Source organism: Aulostomus chinensis, chromosome 4 (assembly GCF_037954235.1).
Source record: "Aulostomus chinensis isolate RoL2024-O1b breed Wild chromosome 4, RoL_Achi_v1.0, whole genome shotgun sequence".
NCBI lineage: Eukaryota > Metazoa > Chordata > Actinopteri > Syngnathiformes > Aulostomidae > Aulostomus > Aulostomus chinensis.
Window position 1 is genome coordinate 12,792,879 of NC_141323.1, and position 14,102 is coordinate 12,806,980.

Genomic DNA, 14,102 nt, shown 5'->3' on the forward strand with positions numbered 1-14,102 from the left:
AAAAAGTGGGGCAGAGTCGCGTCTGGCACGCTCAAGCATCTTTGAAAAGTTCTCCAACAATGTCCTGTTGCTACTATTCAGGACTGGGATTACTTAATATGATTACCAGGCCGCCTAATCAAGCGTGATGAATGTAACCCGTAATTACAGCCAGGAGATGAGGAAGGTGTATGACAGAGATTAGAAAAAAACGGAACTCCAGAGAGCTCCCACATCGGGAGTGTATTTGTGCTCGTGTTCCACTGACACAGGCCTTGTATTCTACCTTTCTTGAATTTCTTTAAACTTGCATATCCCTCAACATGTTTTTCCCTCATTATTAATTGATAATTCTTCACCACGGGGTACTGGGGGGAGGGGCAACAGACGGCAGCGGGTCAAACGAGTGATGTAGCGATCTGTAGGTGCACATCTTTACCCCCCGCCCACACACCCACCCACACACACAGACAACGAGGCAAAGTGTCTTTGATTAATTATTCCTGCACTCTCAAATGTTTTTTTTTTTTTTTTTAATGGCGAAACCATGCGGCTTATGAAGTAAAATCATTTGTCTCAGGCAAAGATGAATAATAAAATTTTACACCTAAAAAAAACCCCAAAACAAACATGTTTGTGGTTGGCTGACCCATAACCAGCACGTTTTTCACTTTTCATACCAAAGACAAATGGGTGAAAAATATGATGAATTCTAGTTTTTTAAAGGTTCTGTCATACACCCAGAGGACTCCTTGCCTGTTCTCATTTAGTCTTGATGAGGATTCCACAAAAATATTTGCTTGGGCTGGTGTTCTGGTGTTCTAGCTTTGTAAGAACCCTGTCAATTTGTTGTTTCATCTTTTTTTTTTTTTTCTTCTTTTGCAACCAGCATGAATGCTTGTTGTCTTACGACGGTTCATATTACTGAGAGAAAAACAAAACAAAAAAACCCCCAAAACTCTAGTTAACTCACCAATAACTAATTCCGAGTCACAAAGAACTTCCCCGGTAAGAGACACTGCCTCTACGTCCATTTTCAATGCAACAAGTGCAATAAAACTCAATTTACTTCCCTCAATATATATAAAACCAAATCCACCAAGTGGGATGGTGTAATTTTGGAGAGCTGACCCTTTTACTTTTTCTCGCTTATGCTAAATTGGCTACGAGATGACGCGTCGCTAGATATCACATGAATGAGTAAAGCACAAAATTTGACAGAGTGGAGGGAAACCGGACTTTTACCTCCTCGCTGTCTCCTCATCCCATGTGCAATAATCATTAATTTTCATCGCTCGTCACCGACGTTGACATTTCATTTACTTGACTCCACTGGGAATGGCCTCAAATCAATCCTAGGTACCTGGAAGATGTGGTAAATCTTTCCTAACAGGCTTGCCCTCAGGGTAAATGAAAGTGAATGTTAAATCCTCTTGAGAAAAATTTGTAGTGACTATAATATGTACAGCAGGCGCATGGAAATGAGGCCCGGTGGAGGTTTAATGGTAGGAAGAGAGAATTATCTTAATGAAAACATGAGAAGTTCTCCCATGTGCCACCGCAAAGCCAGCGAATTCGGAAGTCATTTAAGTTGCACCACTTTGTCTGCATGTTTTTACTCTTTGAACCCGGTGCACACACCATTGATCGGCTGTCTATGAACTCAGGCTGTCCTAATCATCATCCATCTGAAGTATTGATTAGCTCATAAGCATAGGATACAATCGACAGCTATGATTCAGGTGGTGTGTATCCTCAAGCTCTCGGACTTGTTTTTTGGGGTGAACGTCGGATCGACTAAGGAGTTAATAAGTGGAATCATTCAAAACAAATTAACTTTTCCCATAAAATTAACTCAACTTGTCATGTCAGCTTCCATCAACTTAAAATTCTAAGTCAATCGGGACACTGAGTTTAAGAATCATAACAAATAGTTGTTGCTTTTCCCGGCTTGAAGACATCTGCATGCTGAATTTCTCATAGTGCCACCTAGTGGTAACAGGAAGTAAGCCTCTACCTTGAACATACACTGGCTGTCTTCATGTGACGTACAGCAACATAACACTGTATTTAGCAATTGTGTGCCCTCTAGTGCCACCTTGTGGATGCTGAAAATGAAGCTTGCATCACAATGCATGTGGTGATCTTTCACGCAAATTCTAAATTTTATATTCAGCTTCTCGTGATCAAAAAAACAGCAATACGAGGGCTCATGGCCGCTGGTTTTTACATCGTTTGCTACAGATTCTTGAAATTTCATGGTATTTCTGTGACTTATTGATGTTTTATTGAAACCACGCTTAACCATGAAGCTGCGACAGATCCATCTTTACTCCTGAATGTCAAGGGAGCAATAATTTATGCGACACAAATCAACTGATCCATCTTAATGTGGCCGTATGGCACCAGGAGGCACCGCGACACACCGTGTGAGCTAACCTGTGCTGCTGCAGAATCTGGCATCTCATCATTTTTGGCTTATGTGCGACCATTTATCAGGCAGTCGCTCCTCTCCCTCGGCCAGCACACAAAGTCAAAGCCATTGTTGCGGTAGACGAAGATCTCCAGTGTGACACACACAAGGTCTTAAATGTCAAAATAGTAATCTCCAAGTCTCCATATTGCCTTTGAGCAAAGGAGAGAAATGAGCCTTATCTCTGAGGAAAGTGACCGTCCATCAGCAATTTTCCCTCAGTTTATCAGCGTGCCCAAGTCCAATTGTACAATGATGTCAGGCATTAATCAAATACTGACACCATCCATTCAGAACTGACTCTCACACCCTTTTCTTTCCGTCCAAATCCAGTCAGTGTCCTCCTGGCTGCTGAGGATCCCAGGCTGCAGATTTTGTGGCAAAAAAAACCCCCAACAACAACGACAACAACAACAACAAAAAAACCAAAACAGAAAGCGCATTGTAAAAGAACCATGTTCAGAGAGAGAGAAAAAAATCTCACGCTGAAAAAAAAAACTCAGAAATCACTGTTGTAAATTTGATATTTCAACCACTTCAATACGGATTTATTCACATAAAATGTGTTGCTGAAGTCAAGCCGGCCCCCATGCAGAGAGCAAAGACTTAGAGTGTGAGTGTGAGTGTGTGTGTGTGTGTGTGTGTGTGTCACTGTGCCAGGAATAATCGTGTCACAGAAAATGCACCAGGATACGGAGAGACGGAGGGAGAGTAAGACAGAGAGAGAGTGCGAGAGCATCTTGTGCTCAAGGTCTCTTCTTCTAGACTCCCCACTGACCACTCATTCATTCTATTTAGAAATTACTGAGAGCTATTGATGTGCTGAATCGAAACCCTCACAGGAGAGCGGGTTGTCATAAATTGAACATCTTGGACACCGAGTCGCTGCCTAAAAAATCTCCACGGGGCGATACTCGTGTCAAAACATTGATCGCGCGGGCAGCCAAAGGTTTCTCGATGTAGAGCGGGGGGTGGGGGGGGGGGGGGTGGTGGAAGGAAAGGTGATGGAAGTGTTTGTGATTTCATTCAACCTCAGAGAGTTTTTCAATTCCTTTGGTTGATCATAAAACCCTTTGGAGGACTAGAATTTTTCAGATGGATGAATATCTGGATACAAAATTGCAGGAAGCCAGCTGTGACCCTGGAACGCATCCCTTCAGAGGGAGGATGTTTTGGATTTGGACTCGATCCTCCTCCTCCTCTCCGAACCGTGGAGGAAGAAGCGTCGCAGGATATTTAGCATGAGCTCTGAAACAGGGGATATGGGAATATCCTCCATGGAGGACAGTTCTAAATTGAATTCACAGACGACGACATCAGAAATAGGTTGACATCTTTCTAAATCTTCTTGCATAACACAGTCCAAAACTGTGGATGGATGCGCTCACCTGATTGGTTAATCGAACGGCCAATATAATATGCTAACACTAGCCAGCGTCAGACATCAACTAATCAGCTCATATCAGGTGGCACTGGTCTACAGATAAGTAATGGGTCCATTTTTGACCCCCCAAAAAGTTTTTCATTCATGGAGAAATATGTTACTCCTTCAAGAAAATGAGGGAAAACCTTTATGCACTCCCTGGATTCTCTTATCCGAGTTTTTTGCTCCCCACTAAAAGCCCCAAGAATCCCACATTTGTCAGTCACTTGTAAACATACTCACAACATGTTGCTAAAAGGATTCTGCAGGCGTTAAAGCAGGTTTCCAGTCCTTCTTATTCTCCCTGAAGCCGTGTTTTTACGATTGATGGTTGCGCTTTATGGTCCAGCACTCCATGAGGAATAGCGCGAGCAGTAACTGATCCAAAAAGTTCATCGTAAAGTATTTATTTTACTGAGGCACTGAGACCCTGTTCAATAACAAATTTTAAACCTTTGGCTCAAGCAGTGAAAAATCACTGGAAATGTCAGTTGCTATGCAATTACAGGTGATGTGCTTTCTTTCCTGCTCTTGCACAGCTGCCATCTTGAGGAGTGGGAAGTCACCCAGAAAATTGCATTTTTCATGTTGCCCACATACTGACTGGCTCCAACATGTATGCAAATTCCAGCTCTTCCATAACCGTCCGTCAGCGAGGTGGTGGGAAGGTAAAAAAAAAAAAAAAAGGCTTGTAAAGGAGGGTTATGTACAGTATATGGTGTGTGTGTGGGGAGGGTTGTGTGTGGCTTTTATGATGATGGATAGTAATGATCTGAAAGAGCAGCCTTATCATGCTTGGACAACTAGCACCATCAACGACTGCCCACCCCCCCCTGACAGACGGACTGCACTGATAATTCAATACCATGTTGCGATTAGCCCGCAGTACGACAAAAACGCTGTTTTAGATTGACAAACACCGCTAATGACAGAAGCCGCTTCCTTCGTACGTGCACCCGGAGGAGCTGTGCGTGAGAATGCAAAAGCCCAGCTCATTTGGACCAGACATGAAAGAGATTTTACCCTGCCGACTTCCTATAGGACAAAGTCTTGTCTTGTGTCCGACTGAGCCTGAATAGAGCAGATCATGTCCAAAGAAGCGAGTGGGCACGTTTGATGACATTTCTATCATACAGCTGGCAAAGAAACAGGAAGATTACAAACATCCGGGGGTGGGTGAAATGGGTCATTTACGAAGACGCCAACGACAGTCTATAACGAGAGAAACGAGGAGATTCAAGGATGACACACGAGGGAAGTAGATATCCTTACACTGACTGTGTGTTGGCCAGGAGCAGAGTCAGCAGAGATTTCCTACGACACGTATCACACAGTACAAGTGGAGGGATCCCTTCTTTACTTTCATTTTTGTAATCAACGGTTATGTTCAAGGAACACTCCAACTTTTGGGGAAATACTCTAAATTTCCATTATTCCAAGAGACTAACAAGATGAGTGTGTGCAAGTTAGCTTAGCACAATGAACGATAGTCGGAGGGAGCGGTTGGGAAATAATCAACTTCATTCTCTCTCAACAAGTCGGCCACAATTCGCTCTCAATTTTGGCAACATTTAGTTGAGTTTTGTGGCTTTTCAGGCGCTACATGTGTGAAATCACTTCGCCAAACAATTATGAATGTCAGTAAAGTAGTTCCAGCTAGGTGTTGGTTGTCTTGTACTTTGAACTTGTTATTTCATTGAGTATTTTCCACATGAGTGTATTACATGATGTCTAAGAAGAGAGGTTTGCTAACACTTCCCACACACTATCATGCATTGTGCTAAGCTAACCAGTAGCCAGCTGGTTCTCTGTGGGTCTCAACCCCCTACTGCAACACACAAGCCGAAAATGTACTTTGGTTCACGCCTTTTTTTCGCGGAACTACAAGCTAGCGTTAGCTACTCGAACGTTGTTGTTATGGTTACCCCCAGGCTAGCAAGCTCTAGGTTTGGGCATTAGGTGAAACAAAAGATGACCAGAACCTTGCAAGGATATCTATCTTTCTGTCTGGCTCTGGAGAGCATGGCGACAAAAGCGCGTTTCCCAAAAATTGGGCAGGTTCCTTTAAAGTCACCTGATTCACCGTCTTCAGCCCCACCTTCAGTCAAACATGCTTGAATGCAGAAACGTCAGCAACCATAAATGAAGGCGAGAGAGAATTTTCAGCAAAGGTTTTGCTTTTCTCTCAGCTAAGATCTTTGATGATTTTTGCACCCGCAACTAGTGACCATCCAGCCACAGGGCTCACGAGGTCGCCGTTCACGTCCAAACTGATCTCGTGTGATTTCGTAGAGTAAACGAACTTCAAAAATTACACACATCTAGGTTGTGCTGTTCATCTACACTGTGATTGACCTCTCACTCGTGGATTAGGGTGAAACTGTGTCCTAGATTGGAACAAATTCCACTAATCAGCTATTCTCAAGTCCATGCTGATCCCTCTCTATAATGTGATGGCAGCTTACACGCTCATGTCTCCCCTCCCCACTTCTTCATGTAGAGGGCAAATCCATATGACATGCATAATTCACGCTGCTGATATAGGCGCCATAAATAGATTTGTCATCAAGCACACACACCAAATAAATAGTAGTGTGAATATATGTTCAGGAGGGAGGAGTCATAATCAATCTCCATGCATGAATACATCTGGATTTAGTAACATGTAAGCGTTTGAATGCTAATTCAGGAAGAAAGATGGATTTCATTTCAATCCAGGAGATCACATGTTGCTGTCAAACAGATATTTGGATGTGTGTGTGCCTACCTGGAAACTCCCTCAGGACCAGTCAGAGACAGAAGTGTATAATCAATGACCTAGTTCTACTAATTACTGTTTACTTTAGCTCATTATTCTCAGAGCTTTGCTTAAACAATAGCCCTCATGTGAAGGATGTGTGGCCTTAATTGGTGGTTGCCAAGACGCACATCTTCTGTTTCTGTTGTGATGCATGTTGGGGAGGAATGGAGGTCAGGAAGTGCGAGACGCTTCAGGCAGCTATTTTCAGCCTGCCTTTGACTCAGTCACTTTCTGTAATTGTCTGAGCCAACATGTGATAAAGGATGAACAGCAGTCCTTCATCCGGCACATGCTTCAGAAAACGGAAGGAGAACGGGTCATACGTTGGCATTTACAGGGTAATTAAAACCAAGAAGGGCAACGATCCAGACAAGGTCAGATGCTCGTTATGCACTGGTGGTTACGCACAACATACGAGCGTACAAGCATTTGTACAGTCGTACATGAGCCAACGCGGTTCTACACACCATTTAGCTACTCTACACACATTTAGCAGAGTATTGCTAATCCCACACGGCTGGAAAACCTGCTCATTTAAATCACTGAAATCCTTAGATGATTAAAACATATTAGCATGCCAGAGAAATTCATACCCATGATATTAGAGATGCATATATGCACATGAATTCCCAAATGCCTACTGACTTTTGATCCGGAGCCCTGAGAAAAATTAAGGTAATAAATAAAACCCACAGATGGAAACTTAAGTAACAGACCTACAAAATTGTAATTAGAATATATCTGTATATCATTTCAATGCTGATTTGCCGTGTTAGCTTTAAAGAACTTAGCCTGTCTTGCAACTGTGGACATGAGATCAGCCCTCTGGTTACGAGGGTGACTGACCTTCTCATGTACTCTACTTGTTGGACATTTTCTTTTATCCTTCAAATTTACAAGAAAACTCAAAATGTAAAATTTGTACAAAGCCTCAAACGACCTAAATTATATATGGGCAGCCAAACTATCAATAATTCAGAATGTGTATCAGAAGCCCCCCCACTGCTGTGACAGCCACTGCATTCCCGAAGCTCCATTCATTAAAATGTCATTTGAGCCTTTACTCCATGTGTATTTGTGCGCAAGCACACACACACACACGCGCACACGTACAAACACACACACGTGTCACTTGTGTGGTCATATGCCATGTTGTGTTTGCTCAGGTGCAGCTTCCTGTTCACTGCATGTTGTCATCCAATTAACCCTGTTTATTGTTGGAGTGCTCCATCCATTAATGACTGAAACGTCCTCTAGCGTGAACCAATCCAAGCAGATTTTACAAACATGGGAGCACAGATATATTGGAATTATACTGAAACTCATTCTCACAGTAAGAACACTCACACAAGATGTTTTGATCAAGATGCAGGGGCACACGCTTGGTTTTCAATCAATTAGGAACTTGTTTAGCCAAAACACACACTGAGGCAGACGGTTGTTGTAAACTAGTAACCCTTGTATGTGCAGTGTTCTGCAGAGAAAAGCAGAGCAAGAGGGGAAAACGTGGGTCGTGGCTGAGAAATGAGGGTGACTTATTGGAGCTCGTGCTAGCTACATGCTAAAGTGCCAAACATCCAGTACGGACGGATTAACCAACAAGTCCTGTTCAAATTAGCACTACTTTAAGAGAATGGGCGAGCCAAGACTCAGTGCAGCTGACACAAAATCAACAGCCTGCTCCTGCTGCAGCTGCACGGCATCAGCTCCACACCAGCAGCAGCGTGATTCTCAAATATCTTGTCACGACAGCAACAACTAACAAAACCACTGAGTCAGTCACCAACACGGAGAGCCTGCACCATCATCCATCCATCTGTTGCTCCCTCCACCTCCGCATACGGATTTCACTTCCTTTTGTGACATCAGGGGACTTCCTTCTTTCCTGTGATTATAATTTCTACGGCAACTAGATGACATCTTGTCATAAATATACGACTTACATTTGTAGGGGTGGAAGGGCTGCTGTAGACCCCTCACATTACTGGATAGTTTGGGCAGACGGGCGGTTCGTTTGATTTGAGGCAGGGAATCAGACCCCAAATCCGCCCAAATGAGGGTAAAAATTTTGTGTGAGAGATCAACTGAAATGAGAATCTTTGTTATATCGTTGTCTCTCAGTGTGCGGCCACATTTATACTAGGAATTTCAACAGGTTTTGGCGTGTTGTTCACTTGTATTTCCTTCTATGTTCTTGTTAGCTATGCAGCAGAAGTAACCCGAGACACGCAGGTGACTCCAAAAAAAAAAAGGAACGTGCTTTGACGATTGAACGATGCTTCCTAAGTCTACTCATCTATAGTCCTATACTGTCCACATTTAAAGATGTCCATCTCCTTAACAGCCCTCCTTGTTTGGAACTCCCTCTCTTTAAGTGCATCCATATCTCGATTAGACCTCAGTAAACACCTGTGCAATTTCCTGGAAGATTATAGCGATGAATTTACAACATCTGATTCAGGGCAAATACAGGAGTTGGTTCACCCTTCCACTCCTGGTCTAACAGCACGCCAGACACAAGTGGTGCATGAATACTTGAAATCATAAATGTTTCTGAACTGTTCCTTGAGCTTCACCTCAAGTGTTTCCACATCGATTCCAAATGAGGCCATTCCCATTATTTCGAAACAAGCGACTACGAATAAAAAAAACAGACAGTTCAGGGCATCTAACCACCTCTGATGATGAGCTGCTCCCTAGTGACTACTCCAACGTAACTAGTATTTCACTTACCCCCCCCAAACAAGCCGCTTTGAATGAGGTCATATTACTGTGACCTCAGGGCATTATTACCCTGTAATCATGTGTTGCTCTGCACGGTTACGTTTGTTATTTCTCACTGACAGCCTGATGTTAGAAGAAAGCAATTTTAGCTGATGGATGATTGTAAGAAGGGCACATCAGTGAATCAGGTACAACAGACTCCCACCGAGCAGGGTCTCAACCCTTTCTTTTGCAAGGCCCACCTATTCAGGCCAGGGCCCATTAAAAAAACATCGGACCCAAATTATTTTTGCTCTTCTATTCTAATAATCTATTTGAAGTGTGTGTGAAGCCGCTTCACTTTGAACAGGATCTCATTTAAGAGCGCAAAGACACACTCCACACACTGGGCTGTACGTCAACACTTCAATTGACATATTCCGGGTTGCTAAGGAAGTACGGGGAGAACATTGGTTTGGTCTGCCACGTTGCCACTGGCTTGCTTGGGAATCTGCAGCCGGGAGACCAGATGAGGGTTTACGTTCTGGTCGCTGCACCAGCTCCCTCTCTGGTCAGTGGGCCTGTACGGACAGGAGCGGAATTGGGAGGAATAGTGCGAGCCTTCAACAGGCTACGTGCCCCCTGGTAAAATTCCACAGCTTCAAGGGCAAAGGTGTAGTCGACGACTCCACATGTGGAAGTATGTGGTAGTCTGTGGGTGGCGGAGGAGGCAGAGCAAAGACCAGGGCAGCTTGGAATGAACTGGCGAGGTAAAATTGGATTAAATAAAATATTTGGTACATTAGTCCTATTCTTTTGCTTCAGGATTTTTTTTCATCACCGCAGTTCATGTTAACAGTTAGCTTGTCACACTGAATGTCTGAAGTTGTTTACATTTTTTTTATAGAACTAATATTTTATCATTTTAACTTAAAAAAAAAAAGAACTTTATAGGATTGATACATTTATCCATCCGTCCATTTTCTATTCCTTTTATCCGTGAAGGGTCAAGGATTCAAACATTTCCATTCCCTTATTCCACTTAACACAAGTGAGTGTCAACTTGAAAGGATTCTACAGCCCACCAGTGGTTGCTGATCATGGCCTGGTTATGAGCCGCAGCCCGGTGGCTGAGAAACACCAAGCCAGCTGCCTACAAGTATGATGCCACTTTACATGCTTTACTTGCTGGATTATGGGTTGTTGTTTTTTTTGTCTTTTTTCCAGTGCTGTGAAGACTTTCCAGCTTGTCAGACTGCACATGGGGCCCATTCATTACGGCGGTATTTACTTGTCCTCTTAAATCAAACAGACTCCCGGTCTTTACATTACCACAGCGCTATGAAAAACTTATTTTCAAGCAGCATCGCTGGGACGATTGATTCATAGGTCTCAGGCCATCCATGATCACAGAAATCAATCCACACTGCTCCTCTGGCCCGCACTTTGTCTGTTGGCGGCAATGGGGATAACATGTCAAAGTGGGCCTTCTCAATCTTGTCACTTTAGGCACAATCAATATTGCTTCCCCACCAAACGAATACCTCTGAATACAGCCCCCCCCCCCCCCCAAACACACACGCACACATACTCTCTCTCTCTCACTCCCTCCTTCCCTTTTCCTCACACTAGGCTGAACATTTCAATCAATACCTGACTGGAGGCTAAAAACATCTGCAGAAGGAACAACAAAAACCCAGGCAGAACGAAATGCTTTTACTGGGGACGACAATGCACTCGGCGAGAGCGTCTCCGTAGGACCAACAACGCACTGGAAGCTGTTGGACATGTAAAGCGAAAAAAACAAAAACAAAAAGATTGGCCGTGACACTTAAATGTGCCACGCTGGTGTGTGTGTGTGTGTGTGTGTGTGTGTGTGTGTGTGTGTGTGTGTGTGTGTGCTCGATGATTCTGAAGCGAAAGTAATCTCTTCTGAAAACAGCGATGCACTTGTAGAACCGAGCATGCATTACATCTTGCGGCTTGTCAACGCTTTCGCAAACCAAACCCCACACCACCTCTCAAGTGTGACACTAACAGAAGGAGAAAAAAAAAGGCTTTTTATCTTTAAACACAGTGTCTTCGGCAATGTTTTCTCTTGTGTATATGTTGTCCCCATAGCCCCACAAATCAACAAAGACAATTCTCTATGTATGGCCAGCCGGTGGCTTCCAGACGGCTCCAATCCATAACACAAAGCCTCTGGCTGCTCTATCTTTAAATTAGTCTACCTAAAATATTCAAGATGCCCAGGGACAGTTTTGATGTGTGCATCAAGGCGCTTGGCCCTGGAAACGATCGTATTAATTGCCTCAAGGATTAGGAGACAGACCTTCACTCCCTCATGCATATTTGACACTTCTAGCAGCATGCTCCGGCCCCTGTTGCAGCTCATAGATGATGTTTGGCGCTGTGTTGTATACGTGTACGTTACCATATTATGAGTGGCTATGCAACATTCCCATGCGGGCCTATTTGTCGAACGAGCTGTGTTATCTGGAGACAGCCAGGGTGAGCGCAGGGCTGGGTGGTCAGGTTGCTGATTCCTAATTGCTGCTCCCACTTCTTTTGCCCTCGTTGCTCTTTCCTGTTAATCTGTGCCAAGAGTTTGGCTGGCTTGACATGAAACTGACCTGACAGTCTTTTTTTGGGGGGGATGGGGTGGGCGGGGGTTGTGCACTCCATCACTCAGACACTTAGACAAAATAACACAAAGGGACATAAACTCTCTTGTGTAAAAGGGACACACACAAACACACATCTACACACAGTTCAAAGAGTTGCAACTCCATTTCAGAAATGGTTCTGGACAGTATCGCTTTAATGAAGAGGGAGAGCTCTTGACAGTGTTGTTGGTGGAACAGCATCAAACAGTGGCGTGTGTGTGTGTGTGTGTGTGTGTGTGTGTGTGTGTGTGTGTGTGCGAGCGCGTGTGCATGTGTGTCTGTGCCTGCTGATAATGTCCACATACACTCTCAGGGTGAGAAGCAAAGGTTGCTGATATCAAGTGCGAACATGCTGCAGGAGATGACGTTGTTCTGGTCTCCACAGAAGGTCTGCTAGGACAATAGTCCAATAGTTTTTTCTTCTACAATCTTGTTTTTAAAACTGTTCAATGCCAAAATTGGAATTGGAAAATCAAATCTGACAAAGTACCCAGCCCTAGAATGCATTTCAAGACTGCAAAAGCCATAAGAAAACATTTGCCAAAGTGGACTGAAAACATTTTTTTAGAAAAAGTCAAACACTTTCAAACGCTACTTAGCAGGTAGTTGTATGAGCCGTCTACCATGGGCCTAGAAGTCGAAGCCGGTCCATAGAAGAGCAAGAACATATTTTCCAATGTGGTTCTCTTCTCTGCCCTTCGTTCAAAGAAGAAGAAATACTCTCCACTTCTGATGTAACTGATGCTACTACAGCGTCTACGCTTCGTATGCGTCACCAAGAGCGACGACTTACCTTAGATCATCTGAATTTTTCTCACACACTTAACCGGACTCATCTGACACCACATTCACCATTCGGAACTTTACAATCTCTCTATATTCATGATCTCAGGGTGACGCCGGCACAAGAGAAGGACTCTCAATTCTTTACGTCATAGTCAAGAGCCAATATGACGCATTGCTGTAGGAAAACCTCTTTTGATGGTTTGGAAACACACAGATACAGTGTATACAGGTCCAAGGACGAAACCATTGACTCATGGTTGACAAAAGCCTTAAACTACCAGGAACATGAGCAGGAATGTAAGTGAAACAAAAATCTACTTACTATGCAATAAAAAGATTACCTACATGCATAATAAACACATTCCTTCTCATAAATGCATTTATGATAATTAATGTTACATGTTTGGTCATTCTGCTTCAGAGGAGCTATGTATTATGTAAAGATGTCATTTGTGTGGACATCAAGTTAAAGCTGCCAAATATTCATTGGCAAATTAAAATTCATTGAGGGCTCCAACCCACAGAATACTAAATCCTACGTCCAGACAGAAAAAAAAAGCCACTGCAACCCCAAGAAAAACTTATTTAAGTGCCGACATTTGGAATTCAGATATAAGTAGTGAGGATGAGCTTGTTTGGAGTTCTGACTTTGTATCATGCATTCGAAAGCAGAGTAACTTGACTTACAGTGGGTGTTACGCAGTCCGGTCTTGCACTCGGTTGGCATATTCGGAGGGTTTGTGCTCAAGGTAACACCAAAGAGCGTCTTTTTGGAAGTGGGATGCCGTGAGTTTGTCTTGTTCCAGCTTCATGGTTAACCGCCATGGCAACTGTGCAGAAAGGGGATTAAAAAAAAAAAAAATCAGCATTAGCGCTGGTCAGCATGATGCAATGTAGTGTTGCTATCCGAACTTTTTCACCTCATTTCTCTGAATGGCACATCAGATGGAACAGAAATAGTCTCCATTTTGTATGTGAAGTTCTTCCTTTTTTTGTTTTCAGTCTGTTTCTACAAAGCAGAATTTGTTAACACCGAGTACGGTATGCTAGCAAAGACAAGCTAACGTGCTACCAGTGAGCTGGTATGTCTGGGGCGTTACCTGCACATGATCCGCAAAGCGGTAACTTCTATCAACTTGCGGAGGTGCACACTGTGTGTCATAAGAAATTACTGACAACAGACAAGTGTAGAAATTGTTGCATTAGGTTGCATTTCCCCAACGATTCCTTTAATTTTTTAGGAGTTACTCTTGAATATAACATACAGTACAG

At 43.4% G+C, this 14,102-nt stretch overlaps 1 protein-coding gene across 1 annotated transcript in view; it reads right to left on the minus strand.

The window, feature by feature from the left end:
• Positions 1–14,102, minus strand: part of chrm2a (cholinergic receptor, muscarinic 2a) — a 73,639-nt gene that overhangs the window by 31,074 nt on the left and 28,463 nt on the right. The window contains exon 2 of the mRNA XM_086201879.1: positions 13,518–13,660. The gene's annotated coding sequence lies outside the window, so the exon portion shown is untranslated. The remainder of the gene's footprint in view (positions 1–13,517; positions 13,661–14,102) is intronic.